The sequence below is a fragment of the Bactrocera dorsalis genome, chromosome 1, assembly GCF_023373825.1.
Source record: "Bactrocera dorsalis isolate Fly_Bdor chromosome 1, ASM2337382v1, whole genome shotgun sequence".
Taxonomy (NCBI): domain Eukaryota; kingdom Metazoa; phylum Arthropoda; class Insecta; order Diptera; family Tephritidae; genus Bactrocera; species Bactrocera dorsalis.
The window spans coordinates 60,683,760-60,709,684 of record NC_064303.1 but is presented as its reverse complement, the minus strand read 5'-3'; the positions used below and the strand labels follow the sequence as shown (position 1 = coordinate 60,709,684).

The following is a 25,925-nucleotide window of genomic DNA, read 5'->3' as shown; positions in this document are numbered from 1 at the left end:
GTTGTCATTTTCGTCGTAACTTTCTTTTCTTAATTAGAAGGATTTTTATTTCTTTAGGGTAATTTGAACCTATAATTTTCCGCTTTATCTCCGGAGTATTATCCCAAGCTGCTTGTTGAATTTCTATCGTAAATGTGTTAACTTCTAACTCTAGTCGTTCAATTGTTGTGATTTTCGGACACTTTATTTTAGTCTGAAGTATTTGTTTGAACGAAGTCCAGTCCGTATTTTTGTTGTATAACTTCAGACTAGTATCTCTTTGAATTATTGTTTCACTTACTGTTAAATATAATGGGGAGTGATCAGAGCTTAGATCTAACCCACCTTCTATTTCTATGAAATTTCGAGATATTTTCCTGGTTATAAAGATGTCTATAACATCTGGTATTTTGTTGGTGTCCGTTGGCCAATAAGATGGAGTTCCGGTCGATACAAACTCACACCCGGTTTCCTGAGCTGCCTGGAATAAGTCTCGCCCTTTAGCTGTCGTTAGGCGCGATCCCCAGTAAACATGCTTAGCGTAAAAGTCGCCTGCCCTGCACCATATAGCAGGGCGGGAATAATGAGTGACTTATAGACTTTGGTTTTTGTTCGTCGAGAGCGGACTTTACTTCTTAATAGAGATATTCTACGTTGGACTTAGAGGCTGACGTTGTTCTTGATGTCAGTGCTGGTTCCAAGACAGAGGAAGTTATGTCCGACTTTAAAATTATAACTGCCAACAGTGACGTGTGAGCCAAGTCGCGAGTCGACGACTGGTTGTTTGATGACAGAAGATTTTTCCTTTTGTCTTCGTTCACTACCAGACCCATTTGCTTTGTTTCCTTATCCAGTCTGGAGAAAGCAAAACTAACGGCGCGGGTGTTGAGGCCGATGATACCAATATCATCGGCATACGCCAGCAGTTGTACACTCTTATAGAAGATGGTACCTTCTCTATTTAGTTCTGCAGCTCGAACTATTTTCTCCAGAAGCAGGTTGAAAAAGTCGCACGATAGGGAATCGCCTTTTCTGAAACCTCGTTTAATATCGAACGGCTCGGAGAGGTCCTTCCCGATTCTGACGGAGCTTTTAGTGTTGCTCAACATCAGCTTACACAGCCGTATTGGTTTTTCGGGGATAACAAATTCAGACATCGCGGCATAAACGCAGCTCCTTTTCGTGCTGTCGAAAGCAGCTTTGAAATCGACGAAGAGGCGGTGTGTGTCGATTCTCCTTTCACGGGTCTTTTCCAAGATTTGGCGCATGGTGAATATCTGGTCGGTTGTTGATTTGCCAAGTCTAAAGCCACACTGATAAGGTCCAATCAGTTTGTTGACGGTGGGTTTTAATCTTGCACACATTACGCTCGATAGAACTTTATACGCGATGTTGAGGAGTCTTATCCCGCGGTAATTGTCGCAGATTGTGGGGTTTCGCTTTTTGTAAATTGTAAAGAGCACACTTAAATCCCAATCATTTGGCATGCTTTCGTCCAACAATCTACAAAGAAGCTGATGCCTGCTCTTTAACCGTTCTTCGCCGCCGTGTTTGAAAAGCTCGGCCGGGAATCCATTGGCCCCCCACTTTGTTGTCTTCAGACAGGTAATTGCTATTCAAAATTTTTCTTGGCCGGGCAATAAAACGATCGGTTACACTTTCACTGCCATTCAGCAGGATGGAGAAGTGTTCCTTTCATATTTTAGTAAGCTTTGGGCATGAGTCAATACATTACCTCGGAGAGTTCCACAAGAGTATGCTCCGGTCTTGAAACATTGTTTTAGTCAACGCATCTGTTTGTAGAATTTTCGAGGATTATACCTGTCAGCCAGCTTGTCAAGGTCTTCGTACTCACGCATTTCGGCGTCTCTCTTTTTTTCTCTGCAAATGCGCTTCGATTCCCTCTTCAACTCTCAATATCTATCTCATCCCTCACGTGTTGAGGTTGATTGTAATGTTGCTAGGTAGGCAGTTTGTTTTTTTCTCCAGTGCGACACGGCATCCCTCATCGTACCAGCAGCTTCCGGCTGAATTTATATCTTATTTATCGGCCATTAAGTTAGTTAAATCAATTAAATTGCGTGTTAATCCAACAGCAGTGTATCTTTGCACCGAAAATGGATACAATAGGATGATAATTTGCAATAGACTAATATCAGGATTTTATGGTTCAACATCTAGTTGACTTTACTTCTTATATGAGTATCATCTTTTTTAAAAGTATGCAGTGATGCAAAGAATATGTAAAATAAAGTTATGGGTCAATATTACTTCTATCTCCCATATACCCGCTATAAGATTTTCAAACTTCCGGTTGGCTGTATACCGTTCAACTCGGTCAATATGTAAGATATCTTACTAAAATTAACTGAACGTATACACTATGTATACTATAGTTTAATGCCGAAAATATCTGAAATTATAGTCGACTACATGTAATGATTTTTGTGACTCTAAGAAGCCGACTTTGATTCTTGCAAATTGGTAAAGTATGAAATATTAGGTTTCACCCGATATGAGGACTTCCTTACTAATTATTTTTTTCGCTGATAACTATTATAATATATACAACTTTTCTTTTAAGTTGCTGTTTGTTTTTAACTTTTAATCTTAAATTCGTGTCGGATCGCTAATTGCTGACTTTAGGCTTCCTTTGCTCATCTTAAATGTGCTGGACTGATTAAAATGAAAATCGACTGAAATCTACTCATTTAAGGTTTATAAAAAAAACAGAATGTTCTCAATGAAATTAGTTCTAAACTCAAAACCCTCACCAAAAAATTAAGGTATTGCGAAACATTATTTCAAACGTTTAAATGCCTAAATGATTCTCATGATATTTAAAGTCTACCTATAAATACAAACAATCGACTGATGAAAGGTTGAACAGTTCTGCGTTTTTCTTGAAAAATCTCTCATCATGCCCTCAAAATGTGAAACTTTCTACGTCAAAAGAGAATACATTCTTTAAAGCCCAACTTAACAGTTTTAAGCGTAAAATTCAAAATCCTCCCCTTAAAACCCAGTAGCTTGTTTTTATTAAAATTTTCTTTCAACATCACTTTAAAAATCGATACTACTATTTATAGAATATGTAACTTGGTTCACGATATGAAATATTCATGGTCGTTAAATTTGTATGTGCCTAATTATATCCATGTCGCTGTATAGCTCATACAGTTCGTGGTTCTATCTTGCCTAGTCCATGTTTCTTCGCCGTATAATGCGAAGGAATAATGAGAGCACTCTATGAGTTCATCGAGAGAGGGCTTTGCTCCTCAGGTGCATAGTAACACCTGTTGGCAACTTGAAAAATCAAGCTTCTTTTATTAATTAAATGAAGGATTTTGAGCTATGTAAAGGCCATCAAAACGCCATCAAACTTCCGGGAAGATTATTCGTAATTAGCTTTTAAGTGAAGTGAATTGGGTATTTTGGATTTACAAATTGTGAATATTAGCAAATTAAAGCAACAATTGATTTGCTTATTTCTGCGTAACAATCTTAAAAAGTGAGAAATCGTTTCTTTATGTAGTCTTTTTTTCTCAGCATCTATATGGATAAAACGGTGTCTGAACTACGTTTCCGAATTTATTTGTACCTTTTAGCTTCACTCGCTATTTAATCACACAATCTTCTCATATTTTTTTGAAAATAAAAAAATCGTAGTAGGATGAAACCCATCGTAAACGAAAAATAAAATAACAAATATTTATAATTATAAATTATCAGCCAGCTTTCCAAGCTGTTCTCACTCACGTATTTTGGTCTATCTCTTTTTTGTCTGCAAATGCGAATCGCTTCCCTTTTAAACTCTTGGTATTTATCCCATCCCACATGTATTGTGGTCGAATGTAATGTTGCGAGATAAGAATTTTTTTACTCTGTCTTTTTTTTGCCTTTCCGAAAACCAATGGAATCGTTTGCAAATGCAGGTAAGGAGCACAGTTCCTTTATACAGAGTTGCTCACGAGTGCTCTCAGTGAGGAGGAGTGCAAGTCGAGTAGAGAATCGTTCGACTATCTGTTGTGATTGCTGCTTCTCGACGTCGTACCTTCTTTTCGTTTGTTGAAGTGCGATTTTGCTGCACAGAGGAGGGTGCATATCATGGCTACAAAAGATAGTGGTCCGACTCAAGGCTAGGACCTGTCTAAAGCACTGGTGACGTACAGGTATCTTGCGTCTATCACACCATTAGTCGATCTGTTGGGTGGCTTTTTGATCCAGATATTGCCAAGTAGCGTGATGACATAAGAGACGACTAAAATCCATATGCACTATGTCTTTCTTTTGGGCTTGCCTTAAAATGTCAGCATAGTCTATGTCAGAAATAGTGATATAATACTCAGCTTGAAAGGGTATTATATATTTTGAAAGGATTTCCTTATAAAAAGACATTAGAAGTTCAAGCGACAAATATCACCAGTCGTTGCGATGTAGGCGCTTAACTGGAGGTACCAAAAGCTGAAAGGTCTTACCAGAGACTTTAATCTGGTACTACGGGGTGGTACTGCTCATTGGGTTTGGCCCTTTGTGGAAATTCGTGATGGCTGTGGTATAAACCGGTAGGGTTAAAAAATTCAATCTAGTGTGGAGTCTCACCTCGGCCGGGTTCCGGATCCAAAATACGGCAGAATTTTTAGATGGGCCTCGTACTCGACCAAGATGGAACAGATGTCCCTATCCACCTAAACCAATTGGAACTAAAAAATACGTACAAAATGCATTTATACTTTGGGACGTTGATCGACGCAATGTATTGATCTACATATGTATTTCAAATAAAGCACTGTGAGGTTAGGCCGTCACCGGTTGGTAGTCACGTAAATCACAACGTTTTTTTCCTGTCCATCGTACTTTTTGGACGTCAGTCTAATGAGGACATCAACCAGCTGGGCAACGGCATTTTCCCAATTAGATAACCGAGTTGTGTTGCACTAAGAAGTTTTAATGTTCCTTGAAATTATTCATGATGCAATATTAACACGTTTCTTATATTATTAACAGTCAATAGATGTCGTTTCACTCGTATATCTCCAGTGCTACCAATTACATTGTGTCATACCATACAGTGTTGGAAAGGTGAGATTTTAAGATTCATTTAACAAAAAAAAATTTGTGGAAGTTGGAAAAAGTTACAGCTGTTATCAGATGTGTGAAAATAATGAAGAAATTATTGATCTATGTGGGTCGAAGAAAGCAATGTGAGGTTAGGCCGTCGCCGACAGGTACTCACGTAAATCAAAACGATTTTGTCCCGTCCATAGTACTTCTAGGATAGCTGTGGTGGGGGCTGTTTTGCACTAAGCAATTTTACTGTTCCTTGGAATTATTCTTCATACAACATTAATTTATAAACAACACGTTTCTTATATTATTAACAGTAGAATAGATGTCGTTAGTCGTATATCTCCAGTGCTACAAATCACATTGTGTCATACCATATACTGTTGGAAAGGTGAGATTTTAGGCTTCATTTAACCAAAAAAAATTAAATTCGTGGAAGTTGGAAAAAAGTTACAGCTGTTAACAAATGAGTGAAAAAAATGAAGCAATTCGCTATATTTTGAAATTTGTATATAAAAAGGAAAGAATCCCACGCAAACCACTAAGACCACGCTGTATCAGTTCGTGTAGCACAACAATGGTTCGCTCTCTTCCGTTCTGAAAATTTCGATGTGAAAGATGCACCTCGCTCTGGTCGACTCATCGTTGAAAAAGTCGATGATATTATGGAAAAGATTGACCAGTCACATAAGCAACCATGACATCGCTAAGGAACTTAACATTCATCATCAAACGCTTTTGAACTATTTAAAAAAGGCTGACTTCAAAAAAAAGCTCGGTGTTTGGGTACCACATGAATCGTCTGTGAACAATTTAATGAACCAAATCAATCTGCAATTCTTTGCTAAAAGGAAATTAAATCGAAAAATTTGTGAATTGAGTAGTAACAGGAAACGAAAAGTGGATCAAATACGACAATAATGTGCGAAAAAGATCATGGTTCAAGCGTGGTGAAGCTCAACAAATGGTCGCAAAGCCAGGATTGGCCGTTCGAAAGGACATGCTGAGTGTTTGGTGAGATTGGAAAGCAATAATTTACTATGATCTGCTCCACCCTGGTCGAAGGATTGATTCCACATTTTATTGTCAACAACTGATGAGATTGAAGCAAGCAATAAAAAAACGACCAGAACTAATCAAGAGGAAGCTTCGTCTTCCACAAGGACAACGCTAGACCACACACATTCTTGATGACTCGGCAGAAACTAGTAGAGCTTCGCTGGACATGTACCCTTGACCTTGCACCATTTGTTCTGGTCAATGCAGAACTTTTTTAATGGAGTGAAGTTGGCTTCAAGAGTAGCCTATGAAAATTACTTGCCGCAGTTTTTCGCCGAGACTTTTTCGACTACCATATATGTATGTATATAGCTAAATTCCTTAATTTTGCCCTCTAATTATATATTGTCACAATTAAGATTATATCATAATAACATTGTTATAATTAAGTAGATAAAACAATTTTGTTTAAACTCTTATTTTAATTTTTAGTCGATACCACTTTTGTAATTTAAATAAATATGTAATTTATTATATATTAATTTAAATAAATATACAAGAGTGGTATGTCAATAAATAAATAAAAAATTAGTTTGGCAGATAAGGCTGTTTGTTCAAACATTTCAAATGCTACAAAGCATCAAAAACGTTAATCAGAGAAATTTGTTTTTTTTTTCAGATTACCAACATCACCACGAAGCTGATCATAGCGGTATAATTTATATATATTCACATACATATTTATTATGTATTTAGTTATTCGTTTGTGTCAATAAATGAAAAGTTAATATAAAATATACATATGTACATATGTACATATATAAAGGCAATCATATTGCAAACAACCGGAAGCGAATTTCAGAACAATCTGAAAATCGGTTGTTAGGAATTGATTGCAACAGTTGTGGAAGTCTTTGTTTAGGCGTTATCAAAATGGACAATCATATTGACAAAATGATTTTGAAAAAACATATTGAAAACTTTACCAAGCTACTTTGTAGGTTTATTGAAACTCTTGCGTATATTTTTCTCTGCATTCCAAGAATTATCCACAGTCACCAAGCTTTCATACTATTAAGCATATCTAGAGACAAACACATACAAGTAATTATTATTTTATTATTTCAAATCTCCCGAATTTCACTTTTCATCGAGTACTTTAATCAAAATACGCGCTCTCTAATTTACTTGTACCTGGTTTTTTTTGTCCGACATTTGAATTCACCATTTTTGTCACACAAACATCTACTTACATCTGATATCCCGATTATACGCAATTGTTTCTTTTGAAATAGACCAGCATCAGTTAAAAATAATAATATTCTGCAGTTATCGCTTTAACACCTCCTCTTGCTCTCATTTACGAAATATTTAATTTCTATTATCTTGCTTCATTTTTAGAGAAATATTTCGAATATTCTACAGATAGCTCATCCAAGTAAGATTTCAGCTATGGGATAAGAAACTTTTATGTGAAAAATGTATGAACAATCGATTAATATTTAATATGTTCTAAGGTTTTGCTGTGTCTAAGATTAGCTTTGCTTGCTTGTAGCTATACATATTCAAACTTTTTGTTTTTATTTAATTATTGATTTCCTAATATTTAAATCAAACATAACTATTTTTGCTTAAATTTTTAGTTCTTTATATAATATATTATAAATAAACGTATACCATATTTTTGTGACCATAAGTTGTTGTGAGGCTCCCAATTTCCCTTAACCTCCCATCATTAAATCTGTGAATCATATTAAATTTAACAGAAAAGTACATTTTGACGGATGTATGTACATATTTGCATATTTCTTATCCGCAAGAGATCTGTTGTTGATGAACTAATGTGTGGTATATATAAATTAGAAATAAATATAGTCAGTATAGAAATCATTAATCATAAAATATCTAAAATTATTATTTTTATACCCTACAATTTTAATGCCAAGTTGTTGTTAATGAATTAAAATCATTTAAATGCATTTATTCGTAAATCAGTAATGTATATTACTTATTGAATTTCAGTATAAGTCATATCAATACTTATAACGACGATGAAGCACATTTTTCTAATTCCTTGTAATAATGTAGATTTGTTCAAACCGTTTTTTAAATATAAGTAAAATTCTTGGAATATTATTTTTCGTCTGCTACAGGTTACGAAAACGAAGTCATGGGGAATTCTGATTGCATTACAATTGCTTGTTCAGAAGTGTATTTCTGTTAATACGCAATGATATTTTTAATATTGTCAAAAGCAAGAGAACGATGGGGGCATTGAGTTTAGTGTTCTATGTATAGAATCACTTGAAGATATCGCGACTGCGCAGAAAAATCATAGATCGAATCACCATGAAATTTTTTTTATCCACACACAATTATTTCACAACATATAAAAATACAATTTGTCGCCAATAATCATACGTGTGTGAGTGAGAACAAATCTGTAGTCATGTTAACAGTTTGTATTTTTTACTTTCAGTTTCGAAGTAGATCTCTGTTCTAGTGGCTACATGCAATAAGTTTTTCAAAAATATGAAGGTACAGTCTATAGTTGAAAGCTAAGTTGAAAACATTACATCATTTAGTGAATTTCAATTTCCTCTAGCGATCGGTGTACATTGTATTTGATTATATTTAATTTATAACAGATATTCAATATTCTAGAGCAAGTAAAAGTGTAAGCTAAAGTAAAGTATTCATCACATATATGAATGTAAGTATGTTACATAACATGGTGGTGGCAGTCAGAAAACTTCTATCAAAAGTTCATTATTTATCTTCTTAAATTTTTAACTAATCTTGTAAAGCCCCATTTAAAAGTTTTAATTTTTTGTATATAAATTAGTAACATTGAAAAAAACTGAAAAAAGTCCGATGAAAAACTAAAAAAGAAATATAAACAATACGCTTATTACGCAACATTATATAGTCGTCGGCTTCATTTTTAAAGATAGATAAAGTTACTTTTATTAAAAATTTTTATTTGCATATATTTTTATTGGCATTCAGTGATTTAACACATACTCTATAAATGTAAGACAGCAATACAGCAAATTTAAAAATATCGAAACAAATATTAAAATGTTACACAAGCTGAATTTTTAACCATATTTGCTTAATGTCTCGTGATGTAAGAACATAATAAAAATTGCTCACAAAGTTTAATTATAGAAATTGAAGTTTTTACCGTTACAAATAATAGTGAAGAATATTCTTTATAATAGTATATACTTGCATTAGAAGCGATTTCTTTTCTAGCTTTTAAAAGTGAATTAAAAAACTTAATTCAAAATCGAATACGAATACGCGCCAATTAATGTCCAAATTGGAACTGAAACAAACAGCAAACTGGTTCATATATTGACAACAGTCAAAAAATCATATAAAAAATATATTTATGAGGATTCAACAGCAGTTGAATTATTTAATCCCGTAAACGTTGTGAGCAACCAACCATAAGCAGGACCCTGTATATGTCTTGTATTGCGCCATTTACATCTTGTTTGGTTTATTTTAAAGTCGTATTAACATTATTTAAAATAGTAAAAGGAATATATATTTTTCGATCCGAATAGTTTAGTGTAATCTGATGAACGTTGCAGACAATTTTCTTATTATAGTATTTAAAGAGTATTCTATCATATATAAGGTATTTGTAAATCTATTGTTGCCAGTTTAGTTCCATTCTTCCTTGCATTCGATAGTACTGAAAATATCATATGGAATGTAAAGAAGTATGGAGCAAGAAGCGGCGATTAACACACATAATTTGAATTTCCTATTTAAGCACGTTTCTTCAATATTAGCGAATTAAAAGTCAAAAAATATTTATGCTATAAAATTTATATGTACTTGGTTATTTGTACCTGAATAAAAAATTGCAGCGTACCGAAGACTAAATTTTCTTTAATCTCTCGACCGCAGATTTTTGTTTCAATATTATTTGTCACCCGACGAAATACGAAATGATTTATTTACAGTGAATAACTATGCACCACTCGGCTGTGTGATAGACCAAATCAAAATACTTTTCTTCGAATTTCGAAATTGAGCGCATTATAAATATAATTATATATTATTGTATAGTATATGTTACTAAAATGGTGAAAAAGGGTCTGACATAATAATATGTATATCAATTACTACTATATGTAAAACTAATGAACCCACGAAACTCCTGTTACTTAGGTTTTAGAGTTCAATTTTTAATCATTGTGTGAATGTACAAAATTTTAAAATGGTAAAAAATACGGCCTTGAATTTTAGGCGATAATACAATGCCTAAGAAAATTTATGGAGAATAACTTAAACAGAATAATATGGAATTTAGGGAAAAAAGTATAATTTTCCACATTCAAATCCGATATAATTAATTTACATAAGCATAACATAACAAAACGTTTTAGTTCACGAAGCAGTTAAAATTTACGGCTTGCATAACTCTTCAATTTGATGAATTTGATTTGATTTCTTATTGTTGTTTTGGCCATTTTTAATATGTTATGATCTGCATTTTCTATCCTTGTATTCAGTTTAGTTTAGAATTTCATTATGGAAAGATATATGTATGCAAGAACGACGTTTATTATCGAAATAATCATGTAAGATAGCTCGACCTCATTGTATCGGTTTCCTGAGCTTTTCTTGTACACATTGTAGTACGTCCACCATATATCTGTCTTTAGCATTATTCTTTTACATATTCTAGTTGTTGTCATTTGACCATGATTCTCTGCGATGTGTGCTCTGGTTAGCTGTTTCAATTTCACTTGTTTGTCAAAGCTTTTGTGTGAATTTTTAGCCTTGGTTTGATATTCAAACACACAGCGCGTTAAAAAATAGCATTTTCTAAAAAAAAAATATACAATACTTTTATATGGCAACCCTTGTATTGCAATCTTGCAACTCCCTACTTTACCGTAAAGTTTGACAATTTTTGCAAAAAAATTAACTTACTTTATTTACAGTTACTTAAAAAGTTCATCCAAAAAAATGAGTATGGTGAATTCAATCCTTATCAGATCACTCCAAGATGAAGGTCGTTCAAAGACAGTTTTTGTTCCGAATAGTATTAAAACTTTACGCAAATTAATACTGCTCTCTCTTGAGAGATAGAGACAACTATACGCATTAGTGGGACCAGCATACGAGTACACTCAATATTGCATGGAAAATTTACTCAAAAAAAAATTTGTTAAAAAGGGCGAAAGCACTCGAAACACTTCTAAGCAAACGGTTGACTGTTTTTTTGGAAAACTGAACATGTCGCAATCATAATGTTAGAACTACAAATAAATGACTGATACCGATTTGTTCGCCAGTTGTCTTTCAAGAAATTAGAAAAACCAACCACCGAATGAAGCAATTGCATTTTTGAGCATAGTTTTAAGTATAGTTTTAATTTGGTACCGAATGACTTCTTTTTTCCCGTTTGTAAAAAAATAAGCTCTTCTACATCGGTTGGTTAATTCAGAACGCTTGTTTGAAGATACCTCATTCTGGAAAAAGATCTTCAAAATTCAAAAGTATATAGATCTTTTTAATATTTTGATCATAAAGCGATTTTCGATTACTAATACTTGTTTTTCTTCTCTAATCCCGAAATATAAAAGGTAACGCACGTATTACATCCAATCCAAACTGGGTTGATGTTTTCCCGTGTCTAATACTCGTAAAACTAATTTTCAGTGTGTGATTTCGAAAGTAGTAGCGTTTCAAGATAGAAGTCCGAAGTCTGCCCCGTAATGTACATAGACATATACCTTACCCTTAAAAAATCGATTTGGCTTCTCGCAGGCTGAGCATTGGTTTCTTCAAGTGGTTCCTCTTTCTCTCCCGCTGGTGATTCACTTGTGTTTAAATCCTTTGCAGATTTTTAAGAATTATTTTCACTGTAGAATTTTTGATCATTTATTTATTTTTTGCCTAAACTATGCTTTATAGTTATGAAATTAAGTTTCAAGTTGATTTGCCGCAGGTGTGAGTATACATAATACTTTAAACGCATTTTTCTCAAAATTATGTTTTCCAAAAATGACAAATGTTTACGGAAGCTCACCTATCTTTACAATACAGCAATTCAAGCCTTTGGAAATTTGCCGAAGTTGTTATGGTTCCTAAGCCAGGAAAGGATCTTCACGAAGTCTCGTCATATAGACCAATTTCACTACTTCCATAAATCTCAAAACTTTTAGAAAAATTAATTTATCTAAGATTAAAATTTATAATTGACGAAAAGCAGTTACTCCCATCGCATCAGTTCGGTTTTAGATATAAGCATTCAACAATAGAACAAATTCACAGAATAACATCAGAAATAGGAAAATTCCTGGAGGAGGGAAACGTATGCTCAGCTGTATTTCTTGACGTTGCACAAGCGTTTGACACGAAGGCCTTATGCAAAAACTAAAATCATGTCTTCCGGTTGAGTATTGTGCTCTTTTAGAATTGTATATCACCATGAGATTTTTCCATGTAAAACAAGGAAATGAATTCTCAAAACTTAAAGAAATTGAAGCAGGAGTTCCTCAGGGAAGTATCTTAGGTCCACTTTTATATATTCTGTATACAAGAGACTTACCGTTAGCACCAAACAGTATGACTGCCACTTTTGCTGATGACAGCGCAATACTATGCGTCGAAAAAACAGCAGAAAAAGCTGTGCTAAACCTGCAACATGCGATCAACTCTGTAGTAAGTTGGACTAAAAAATGGAGAATAAAACTAAACGGTGGCAAATCGGTTCATGTAAATTTTACAAACAAAAGAATCACTTATCAACGTATATGTATTCTAGATGTCTGCATACCATACGCAAATACAGCTAAATATCTTGGCAACATGCTTGATGCTAGATTATGTTGGAAAGAGCATATGAAAATAAAAAGGATTGAACTTAATCTGAAATTGTCGAAAATGAAATGACTAATTGGGCGAAGGTCAAACCTGTCCATATACAACAAATTACTTTTTTATAAACAAAAAATCAAGCCGGTATGGTCATATGGTGCGCAACTGTGGGGGTGTGCCAATGATGGCAGTATTAATATTATACAACGTTTTCAAAACAAGGTGCTAAGAGGCATTGTAAATGCTCCCTGGTACTGCAGAAATGCGGATATTCATCGAGACCTAAGGATGAATACAGTCACCGAAGAAATAAGGAGTCAGGCAGATGCCCACTACAAAAGGCTTAATGCACATGTGAACGAGGAGGCGAGAAATCTTCTTTTAGACACATGCCGCCCTAGTCGATTATGTCGCAAAAAACCACATAGCTTAGTTGGAAGCTAAAATATAAAGGAATGAATTATTTACCATCTATGTATGAATATTACTATTAATTTTAATTTCTATGTAATTCGTTTTTAAGTTATTCAAATCAAACTGCTCGTTCGTTTTTAAACTAGTTGTAGGATATCAAACATTGTTAAAGTTTAAAAATGTTTGTAATAAAAAACAAAAAAAAATGATCAAACAACACATCTCATGATTTGCTTATTATAGTCAAGAAAATTAGCCAAAAAAACAACTTTTCATCAGCCTGAAGTACAAAAATCATAAGTGTTTCACTAACTCTGTAAATAAATTAAATCGAATTGTACGAATCAGTAATCGCAATTTAACAGAAATAAATTACACAAATTTGTGGTGAGAGCTACTTCAATTTGGACTGGTAGTTTGAGAACACAGTACAAAAACTAGAAAACCTTTTCGGTATGAATAGCAGCCATCTTGTTGGTAGCAATGCTTTGCGGTCTTAAATACTAGGTGAATTTTTTATACAAGTAGGAGGGAGGATCGAGCCATGTGTAGAAGTTCACGCAAGTGAGGAAAGTTCTCTGATTGCCATTCACTTGGAGTGGTCAGAAACGATTTTTTTATATATGGATCAAGCAGCTCATGACTTCCGGTCTTTGACCAAATATCCTCTAGGTAGCTTAAGAACATCCGTTTAAAGGCGAGCTAAAGTCAGAAGGCGAAGCATCCCCTTTGAACGATTGTGAAATATCTGTTATCTATCTGTCTATGTTATCTGTAGTACTAGATTCCAGCATAAGAAGATTCATCAAGCTACCTAGCGGTCTCCGGATCGAAAAACCACCAACCAGATCGATCATGTTGTGATAGACGGAAGACACGTCTCCAATGTTTTATATGTGCGTGCGCTCCGAGGTCCTAACATCGACTCGGACCATTATATTGTTGCAGCCAAAATTCGCACCCGCCTCTTTGCAGCAAAAAACGCACGTCAACAAACACAAGGAAGGTTCGACGTCGAGAAGCTGCAATCACAACAGACAGCCGAACAATTTTCTACTCGGCTTGCACTCCTGCTCTCTGAGAGCACTCGTCAACAACTCGGTATAAGGGAACTGAGGGACGGCATTTCAAACTCCTTACGTACAGCTGCAACTGAAACCATTGGTTTTCGGAAAGTGCAAAAGAACAGCTGGTGCGACGAGGAGTGCCGTGTCTCAGCGGAGAGAAAACAGGCTGTCTACCTCGCAACGTAACGATCGACCACAATACGTGCGGGATGGGATAGGTACCGAGAGTTGAAAAGGGAAGCGAGACGTATTTGCAGACAGAAAAGGAAAGAGGCCGAAATTCGTAAGTACGAAGAGCTTGATAGGCTGGCCGACAGGGGTAATGCTCGAAAATTCTAGGAAAAAATGCGGCGGCTTGCAGAAAGTTTCAAGACCAGAGCATACTCTTGTAGAACCCCCAAAGGTGATCTAGTTACTGATGCCCAGAGCATACTTAAATTATGGAGGGAACAGCCTGCTGAATGGCAGTAAAGGCACAACGCCAGGAGAAGGCGAACCCGATTCCCCAATCGATGACGATGGAGCAGACGTTCCATTACTCGACCATGAAGAAGGTCGAATAGCAAATGCCCGCCTGAAGAACAACAACGCGGCAGAAGCTGATGGATTGCCGGCCGATTTATTCAAAAACGGCGGCGAAGATAAGGAACATGCATCAGCTTCTTTCTAAAATATGGTCGTACGAAAGCATGCCCAACGACTGGAATTAAAGTGTGCTCTGCCCTATTTTTAAAAAAGGAGACCCCACAATCTGGGATTAGCCTCCTTAATATCGCATATAAAGTTCTATCGAGCGAATTGTGTGAAAGATTAAAGCCCACCATGAACAAACTGCCTGGACCTTATCAAATCTTGGAAACGGCCCGTGAAAGTAGAATCGACACTCACCACCTCTTCGTCGATTTCAAAGCTGCTTTCGACAGCACGAAAAGGAACTGCCTTAATGCCGCGATGTCTAAATTTGGTATCCCGCAAAACTAATACGGCTGTGTAAGCTGACATTGAGCAATACCGAAAGCTCCGTCAGAATCGGGAAGGAACTCTCCCAGCCGTTCGATACCAAACGACTTTTCAGACAAGTCGATTCCCTACCGTGCGAGTTTTTCAACCTGCTTCTGGAGAAATAGTTCAAGCTGCAGAACTAAATAGAGAAGGTACCATCTTCTATAAGAGTGTACAACTGCTGGCGTATGCCGATGATATTGATATCATCGGCCTCAACACCCGCGCCGTTAGTTCTGCTTTCTCCAGACTGGACAAGGAAGCAAAGTAAATGGGTCTGGCAGTGAACGAGGGCAAGACGAAATATCTCCTGCCATCAAACAAACAGTCGCCGCACTCGCGACTTGGCACTCACGTCACTGTTGACAGTCATAACTTTGAAGTTGTAGATAATTTCGTCTATATTAGAACCAGCGTAAACACCACCAACAATGTCAGCCTGGAAATCCAACGCACGATTACTCTTGCCAACAGCTCCTCCCTCGACGAACAAAAACCAAACTCTATAAGTCGCTCATAATTCCCGTCCTGCTATATGGTGCAGAGGCTTGGACGATGACAACAACCGATGAGTCGACGTTACGAGTTTTCGAGAGAAAAGTTCTGCGAAATATTTATGATCCTTTGCGTGTTGGCCACGACGAATATCGCATTCGATGAAACGATGAGCTGTACGAGATATACGACGACATTGACATAGTTCAGCGAATTAAAAGACAGCGGATACGTTGGCTAGGTCATGTAGCTTCAAAACAATGCAACACCCTGATTACCATGAAAGTGGCAAAAAACGTGTTACACAACAACCTAAGATTTTCTGAGTTGAGTATATGTATGTAGCTAATGTAAAGGTTTATTACTGTATATACAGTGGTGTCGGGGTCGAGGTGGGCGGCGAGGGAGGCATACTGCGTTAACTGTGCGAAACCGTCTCTCTCGCTTGTTTCTATTCAGTGTAACTCGTGACTCCGACTATATAACGCGGTGATTCTTTCGTGTGTTTGTCAAGTTTATTTAAACCGATTGATTTATACAAAAATAAGTGTAAGTTGGACAGTATTTATATTTAAAATAACCAGAAAGTATGGTATGTCGGCCTCAGCTCGTACAAGAGCCAACCAGAAATATAAATGACGACTCTCGTTACAAAGAGGGGATATGGGCCACGCATAGGTAACCCAATGTCCGGCGTCGAGAGAGCAAAACGGTTTCGGGAACGTCGCAAAGCTGCTGCTGCCGACCTCGCGAGTACCTCTACCATAGGAATACCTATACTTATGGACATAACGAATGAGCAGACGATTGATATATTGTATCTGCCACAGAACTGAGAGATGTCAATATCAGTAGAAGTGAAGCAATGCAAAATCATTGGCGTTCAACGAACAAAACAGTATCTGCCATATAAACTGAACGATCGGAATCAAGTTCTTGTATGGAAAACTTTCACATTTAACAAGATATATTCACGAAATTTGGTATAGCTTATTTTCTAAAACAACAATGTAATATCCGAAGAAATGGTTCACATCGGTTAACTATAGCATATAGCTGCCATACAAATTGAACGATCGGAATCAAGTTCTTGTATGGAAAACTTTCACATTTGACAAGTTATATTCACGAAATTTGGTATAGATTATTTATTAAAATACTTAAGCGATTCGCTAACATACATGTTTCACGTTGAAACCAACGGCCGTGTGCCCCGGCACAGCCCCACCCGATTTTTGGTCAAATTCTTTAAGTTTTGAACAGTTTTAATTTGTTTATTAAATGTATTTTATTGATTCAATTTATTGTTCTTAAACGCGTGGTTCGGAAAAAATGTCGACTTCGTTTGTTGAGTTGTAATTGACTCTATTGAAACACTGATGAAATCAAATTACAACTTTTCGGGTGCAGTGCGAGATAAAAAAATATTTAAGAAAAAGGAATAATCAGAAATAGAGAGAGGTTAAGTGTTGGAAAGCGTATAAAATATAATGTAAAAGGTGTGGTGAATAAATGGATACACAACAATATGCAAAACGCTAATTTTGAGGCGCTTTCACACTGGAGAAAGTTGGACATCCTTTTATCTCTGGTTAGTGTGTAAAGTGTAAAATTAAAGAAATTATTAAAATGGACATAGCAAAATCTAAAGACCAGAAAGGGAAGCGTACTGAGTTTGTCATAAATGATGGTGAAATTAATCAAAATAATAGTAAAAAGCATATATTTAGATAGACACTTGTTTTGTTGATTTGATTTTCTAATAGTGTTTGTGTGAAAAAATATAAAGGAAGTATATATAAATATGCAAAGTTTTAGAAAGCCCGTCATTGAATTATGGATTCAAATAGGATTGGGCGATTGTGAATATTTGCTCGATTAAGAATATAACGGTTGGGATTTATAACCCTGACAGACGACAGCGCTAATTGGCATTAGCGACATTAATTTACAGTTACTTGCGCATTTGACCCATGTTAATGCACAAGAATTTCGTGCATTTAGCTGAATTTACCAAATTAGAGTAGGCAACACTGCTCAAAAATGTCCGATTTTTGTTATTTTTTGACAGATGTCGCTTGAAATCTGCCGCCTCCTTTGCGTTTACAGCATCAGAGGTAAGCAGTTTTATATTGCTAATCAAATTATGTGTAGGTATAATAACAAAAACAAATTTTAATATTTTTAGATGGCAGAAAATAAACAACGCACAGTTTGCTATCAATTTTTCCAACATTCTTAACCAGGCCCGTAGCCAGCTTTTCATTTCGGGGGGGGCTGAAGTAAAAACATATATAAACTTTAAATTTTCTGTTTATTAAAAAAAAACAATATAAATTCATATACATATTACTTAAATTATTTGGTAGTTATAACTTAAATAGGTAATATTTTCTTTTCTTCTTGTTTGCCATATCATTAATTACTTCATCTGGATCTATTTTAATATCCCAGTGCACTGTAATAACAGCAAGTGCACTCAGCCGCTCATTGCCCATCACACTGCGTGGTAAAGTTTTTATTCTTTTAAAGGTTGAAAATGTTCTTTCAAAGGAAGCGGTCGTCACTGGAAGAGTTGCTAAAATTGTAAGCAGGTAGTGAATATTTTTAAAATACGTTGCATCGCAATGTTGCAGTAATTTCAACACTTCTATGGTTGGATCTATTGTTGATAAGCTGGCACACCACAATCGATACTCTGATTTTAATGCTGTCAATCCTCGAAGTAAATAGTTAAATTTTTTAATTCTTCGGCATTATCAATTGCAGCAAAACCTGGGAGTAGAATTTGAAATGACGAACGTATATCCTCATTCACTAATAAACGTTCTGTCATGTTTTGAATCAGAGCATCAACGAATGGAATAAATATTGTAACTCTGAAGTGGCTTTCAGGGGTTGTGCAAGGTGGATTAGCACGAGTAGTTTGACGCGAAGTCACTCTAGGCACTACAAGATCTGTGTCAAAAATATCTTTAGACATTTGTGCTGTTTGGAAAATATCGTTGAAAAAACCATCCGCTGTTTCTTTTATCTGGTGCAGAGTTCTTATTAATTATTTGGCTCGGTTCATTGTTGATACAAAATCCATAGATTTTTCTTGGAGTTGCACAGACAGTGGCAGCGTTAAGCTGAACAATTGCTCACAGACGAATAGACTAAGCAAAAAATCGCTTTTCTCTACCGCTACTAAGAAGGCTGATGCTTTAGACGAAATGGACCATGTCTTACTCGAAATTATTTCCAAACTTAGTACAATGAATTTGAAAAGCTCCACAAAGCTTATAATGCTTTCATGCCTTTCTATAAACCTTGTTTCACAAAGGCGAACAAGTCGTCTTTTTTTGCTTTCTAGTGCGTGCTTCTGTATAACGTCCTGGAAAGTCGCGTTTGCATTTGAATGGTTTCTAAATAAATTTGCTATTTCATTGACAATACCAAGGCAGTTCCGTATTGAAGGTAATGACATAGTATTAGAAAGCGCAAGGTTCAATCGGTGACTAGCGCAATGAACATATCGTGCTTTTGGATACAGTTGTCTTATCCTGATTTGCACTCCACTTAAATGCCCTGACATGTTTGCTGCTCCGTCATATCCAACCAACTTCGCCATATCAAGATGGAGATCTGTACAACGCTTAAGTATGACTTTTGATAAGTTTTCAGTCACCGTCTAGTGTAGCTGCGTACGACTGTTATAGGTTTGAGCTGAGTTGTGTATAAGAGTTTCAAAAGATTCAGTCAGTGATAAATCTTTTTTATTTGCGATTTATTTAAAAAATTTCCTTATTTCGGGGGGGGGCTTCAGCCCTCTAGCCCCCCCCCTGGCTACGTGCCTGTTCTTAACCTTTTCGTATTACAACAAATTATTACTTTTAATTTCACTCTCTTATCTTTGAACGTAGCTAATAATAAACGAATATTTTCGTTAAATTTATATTGATTTTCTAAAAATACTAAAATTTCTATTAATAATTTCTCCTATTTATTTTTATTTCACTTTTTTTTAAATAAATTTCTTAATCAGCTGTCTAAATGCACAAGTCTGCGTCTGCCCCATAAAATTTCAATGCACATTAGCGTTGCTTAATGCGTATTAATTTGGCTCGTCTGTCAAGGATATTAATGGTAGTCCAGATCATGACGATCTTTTTGAAATAAAAACACATTTAAATGAAACAATAGAAAATAATAATCAACAAAGAGTCATTAACTCAGACTTTGAACAATTAATTTCAAAGGTTGATCCTCAATCAATCTCAACAAGCCTGATCATATCAGAAACTTTAACGGAATTAGAAACTCTATTTGAAAATATAAATTCTGTAAAGACAGGAAATTTCTTGTCTAAATCTTTAAATTTAAATAATATAAAACAAATAATAAAAAATGAAATGAAAAGTTAGATACTCCAGTTTTAAATGTAATGGAATATTCTACACGAAATGTAATTAGAGTCAAGGATACATATGTAATCATTTATAAATATCTTTTAATAAAGCAAAAATGTAAATTATTTAAAATAACATCGTTACGTCTACGATGTACATCTACATGGAAAATAACGGGTGATTTTTTTGAGGTTAGGATTTTCATGCATTAGTATTTGACAGATCACGTGGGATTTCAGACATGGTGTCAAAGAGAAAGATGCTCAGTATGCTTTGACATTTCATCATGAATAGACTTACTAACGAGCAACGCTTGCAAATCATTGAATTTTATTACCAAAATCAGTGTTCGGTTCGAAATGTGAAAATCCGCTTTTTTATCGACAAATTTTGTTCAGCGATGAGGCTCATTTCTGGTTGAATGGCTACGTAAATAAGCAAAATTGCCGCATTTGGGGTGAAGAGCAACCAGAAGCCGTTCAAGAACTGCCCATGCATCCCGAAAAATGCACTGTTTGGTGTGGTTTGTACGCTGGTGGAATCATTGGACCGTATTTTTTCAAAGATGCTGTTGGACGCAACGTTACGGTGAATGGCGATCGCTATCGTTCGATGCTAACAAACTTTTTGTTGCCAAAAATGGAAGAACTGAACTTGGTTGACATGTGGTTTCAACAAGATGGCGCTACATGCCACACAGCTCGCGATTCTATGGCCATTTTGAGGGAAAACTTCGGACAACAATTCATCTCAAGAAATGGACCCGTAAGTTGGCCACCAAGATCATGCGATTTAACGCCTTTAGACTATTTTTTGTGGGGCTACGTCAAGTCTACAGAAATAAGTCAGCAACTATTCCAGCTTTGGAAGACAACATTTCCGAAGAAATTCGGGCTATTCCGGCCGAAATGCTCGAAAAAGTTGCCCAAAATTGGACTTTCCGAATGGACCACCTAAGACGCAGCCGCGGTCAACATTTAAATGAAATTATCTTCAAAAAGTAAATGTCATGAACCAATCTAACGTTTCAAATAAAGAACCGATGAGATTTTGCAAATTTTATGCGTTTTTTTTTAAAAAAAAGTTATCAAGCTCTTAAAAAATCACCTTTTATATATTAGACAAATAATAATGTAATATAAATAATTATTTAAGAGTAAAAGAATGTAAGCAATCACTAAATAATTTTATATGTAAAACCATTAAGGATAATGAATGTATTTCGAAATTAGTGCTAACACAAAAAGCAAATTTTAAAACTATTGAAGAAACAAATGCAAATATCACAATATTAGATTATGGTAATATAATATTAGATGGAAAATATGAAATTAATAACGAAACTATCTCAGGAGTATACTTGATCCAGTTCAATGACACCCTTAAAATAAATGGACTAAAGTATACAAACATACGGGATACAATAAAGCAGTTAATCCAACATGAAGGCACCATAAAAATTGATGAAGTAATCAACTCCAATGAAGAAACTAAGTTTACGAATATCCGAAAGTTACATAAACTACTCGTTCCAACTGAAGATCACCCGACCCAAACTTTATGCTACACAATCACAACCTTTGGAATTATAGTCTTGATAATTTGGGGACTACTCAAATTAATCAAACTACCACAAGTTACTCAAGAAAGAAAGAAACCACACGAACTTCAACAACTCACAGCCACCTTTACATTATAAAAATGAGGACATTTTATTTTTTGTTTTATAAGAGAGAGGAGAGTTAATACAAGTATCAACGACACTTATACAAGTATATGAGAAACGCTAATAAAGCCAGTTCTGCCCTAATCAAATAAACAAGAGTATCAAACACAAGACTTTGAACTCATACCACACCATACCCGAATGCAAGACATGCATAGGTCGCATAATAAGCACTTGTTTACAATACTAAAATTAGACTTTAGACCTAAACCACAAAACATGAATATGTTATCAGCTTAACGAATAATATATAACCCATAGCATAATAAACAACATGTTCATTAAGTATGTGAATTTCTAGAATAAAGATCATATTCTGCAAAAGAAAGCATATATTTTTTTAACCATTCATAAGTATATGAATTAACTCGCGCAATCTTGTTATGCGACTCAGCAACCAATATTTAGACAGTGGTGTGAATATCACGATGGGCAACTTTTTCACAAGTTATGAATTGGCAGAAGATTAGCTTGTTCGGAATAGCACGTATGGGCACGTATGGGCACAATACGATACAGTAAGCCACAATTGCCAAAACTATTTACGTCCTCTGAAGAAGCAAAAACAAGGGGTGTTTGTGGGTGGTGTTATGTTTTGTTATTCAAAATCAATGCAATTAGTAAGCTTTACAACACATTCGAAGAAAAATGTGCTAGTGCTTTCAACTGCTCATGCCAGCGAAGATGTTAATCCTGTAACAAAAAAACCATAACTATCTGGCAACTTTTCTCGTGTGCAGCTGTGCTTTCGTGCTCTTAGAAACTCAGAAATTTGTTTAATTTATAAAATATTTAAAACTTTGTGGAAATTATCCGAATTGAGTGATCCGTTAAGATAAGTATCACTGTAATATTGTTCTATTAAAGTAATTGAAATTTACTGTAATTGTGTGTTGGCTAAATTTAATTCATTCCACCGAGTCATTTTCAATTTGTTTTTGTGCTACATTTAAAATAGTGCAATTGTTAGTGTTAATTTATATTCCTTACTTAAATTTCTTTCTTATTCTTATTCGTTTCCATCTTTGTCCACAGCTGTTCGCGAGTTTCTTACTTTTCGTGTGTTACAGTGCATCTCAAACTGCTAGCTACATTGGTTGTTATCTTTGATAACCAACTATTTTTATTGCACTAATTTGTTATAAATATTTTTGTCATTGCTCTTTTACTTTTATTATTTAACATTTTTTTATTTTTATTTAATATTGTTTTTTGTTCATTATGACTTGTAACTTTCCGAACTGCTCTGTGAAAGGCGAGTCTTTGTTTCTTGCTGGCTTTGTGATGGGCTTGCCCATCTTAAATGTGCTGGACTGACAGGTAAGATATTTGATTCTATTCTCGACAGTAAGGGTTGCGCTGGTCTTGCTTAAAATGCAGACCAACAGAAATAGAATTTTTTTAAGTTTTTAAAGAGGAGATTGGTCGAGAGCTTGAAACCCTTACTGAAAAATTTAGGCATTATGAAACGCTGTTTCAATCATTTCAATGCCTAAACGTGCGGGAAGAGAATACAAAACCTTTATCTAAACGTAAACGTCCGTCCGATGAAGACAGCACTGTATCTTCCTTAAAGAGAATGCCTCCACCTCAAGACACAGAGAAAACTGTTACTGAACACAGTAAGCGGAAAACTTCGCAAGATCCGTCTCCAAATACCTCCAAGTCAGCTAATAACAACTTAGTTGTAATACCACGGAAAAAGGCAATTTTTATCTCGAGACTTGCTGCGGATACGACAGTCGAGGATATAAAAAGTTACATCTCGTCGAAATTAAAAACGGAAAATACAGACATCCGTAAATTTAATTTCAAATACAACAGGGATATTTCGTCACTTAAGATCGACGTATCCGCTGACAATTTTCGAGCGATACTTGATAACTCATTCTGGCCATCTGGGGTCTTTGTGCGCGAATTCGAGCACAAACGCGGTAAGCCCGCTGTAGTTATCTCTAAATTGCCAAGAAGTCCTGTGATTACAGAAAACTAATTAACAATAATTCGCTGAATATTTATTATCAAAATGTTAGAGGTCTTAATACAAAACTTGCCGATTTGTATTTAAATAGCGCTCATTGCAACTTTAAAATCATTGCCTTCACAGAAACTTGGATAAAGCCACACATTTTTGATAATGAAATGTTGAACAGCGAATTCGAAATATTTAGATATGACCGGCTGAACAGAAAAGGAGGTGGTGTCTTGTTTGCTGTTCATTCTTCAATTCCATCTGAAGAAGTTGATGTTCCGCATGCAGACTTCATAGAATTTAAGTGCATTCGTATTTGCGCTAATAGTGGCCATATCTATTTTACTTTATCTTATATACCGCCTCAGTCGGATATATATCTATATATGCAACATGCTTCATTAATAAATAATGTTTTCTCGATGGCTAATAATACTGATTCCATGATTGTTTTGGGAGATTTCAATTTACCGTGCGTATCATGGAACTCTATTGATGATTACACCATTCCGATTAGTACTCGCTTATGTTTTAACGAGTTCTTAAATGAAATGTCGGAGTTGGGTCTTAACCAAAATAATTTAAAACGACTTTGGTAAGATCTTAGCTCTAGTTTATGTTGATAACACTTCAATGTTCTCCGTTGTCCGATGTGATCCTTTGGTTCGGCCAGAGGACCCGTATCATCCTGCTTTGGAAATTAACATCGAAATCATAGCTAACTTTCCTAATAATAATACACAAAATCTTTGTTTTCGGTTCAACTTTGCGGAAGCTAATTTTAAGAAGATTAATAACGAACTTTCTAAAGTAACATGGCCAGACTACAGTGGCAATATAGAATTTAGTGCTTCCCACTTTAATGAAACTATTTTAAACTTATTCAAAAAATATGTACCGAAGTGTGTTGTTAGGTACTAAAAGAATAAGATCTAATTTATGGTTTTCAAAAGAATTATGAAAATTAAAAAATAGAAAATCTCTTGCATTTAAACTTTTTAAAAAAACTGGTTTAGTTGCTGACTATTCAAAATATTCTAAATTTCGGCGACAATTTGCTGAACTTAACAAAATATGTTATAATAATTATATAAATAAAGTAAAAAATAATATAAGTCTAGTATGTCTATTGACAATCACACCATTTCTAATATGTTCGCTGAATTTTTTAAGTCCAATTACTCTCCAAATTCTCCAAAAAATGTTCCGCATCAGCACAAGTTATGTCCGATTTCTGTCATTAATGCACCTACCATTTCCGAAGCAGGACGTCTTATATCAGTTAAATATGTTAGAACAATCACACAATTATTGCCCAGATATGATTCCCTCATGCTTTTTTAAGAAATGTGCCAAATATATATACCAACCCCTAACAAAACTATTTAATTCATCTCTTATGCAAGGCTTATTTCCATCCATATGGAAAAAGTCATTTATAATCCCTTTACATAAGAGTGGATTTAGGTCATCTATTGAAAACTATAGAGGAATATAAAAAATTCTATTGTCTGCAATACCTAAACTTTTTGAAGCAATTATAACAGACGACATAACCTTCCGGATCTCTCCACTAATTTTTTATTCTCAGCGTGGTTTTCGAAAAGGGAAATCTACAATAACTAATTTGCTTGAATTTGTATCACATGTATCAACGGGCTTTAGGGAGAATAAGAATACTGATGTTATATACACAGCATTTAGCAAAGCCTTTGATAAAGTAAACCATTCAATTCTTTGTAATAAACTTGATCTGATCTTCTTGGTTTTCAACCAATATTTCTAAAATGGGTTGTTTGTTATCTTAGTAATAGAATTCAACAAGTCATATTTAACGATCATTTTTCTGACATAATCAATGTTTCTTCAGGCGTTCCTCAAGGTAGCCATCTAGGTGCAATTCTGTTCTTGTTATTTATTGATGACATATCATCTGTTGTTAAGTCTTCAAAAGTTTTATTATA

General features: G+C 35.0%; 3 long non-coding RNA genes across 6 annotated transcripts in view; 2 read left to right on the top strand and 1 right to left on the bottom strand.

Annotated features, from left to right (window-relative positions):
* LOC105222656 (uncharacterized) overlaps window positions 1–8,238 on the bottom strand; it is an 83,014-nt gene extending 74,776 nt beyond the window's left edge. For 2 of the 4 annotated variants that reach the window (XR_007421252.1, XR_007421251.1), the window contains exons 1-2: window positions 7,972–8,238; window positions 7,032–7,883 (exon numbers count right to left, since the gene is read on the bottom strand). This is a non-coding gene — a long non-coding RNA (uncharacterized LOC105222656). The remainder of the gene's footprint in view (window positions 1–7,031; window positions 7,884–7,971) is intronic. The other 2 variants (XR_007421254.1, XR_007421253.1) reach the window with 1 other exon arrangement.
* On the top strand, window positions 5,624–6,875 carry LOC115065945 (uncharacterized). The gene is made up of 2 exons (XR_003845619.2): window positions 5,624–6,405; window positions 6,725–6,875. It is a non-coding gene; the product is annotated as an uncharacterized LOC115065945 (long non-coding RNA).
* A 351-nt stretch (window positions 8,239–8,589) lies between the features above and the next one.
* LOC125775637 (uncharacterized) overlaps window positions 8,590–25,925 on the top strand; it is a 38,506-nt gene continuing 21,170 nt past the window's right edge. Inside the window, exon 1 of the long non-coding RNA XR_007421215.1 lies at window positions 8,590–8,758. This is a non-coding gene — a long non-coding RNA (uncharacterized LOC125775637). The remainder of the gene's footprint in view (window positions 8,759–25,925) is intronic.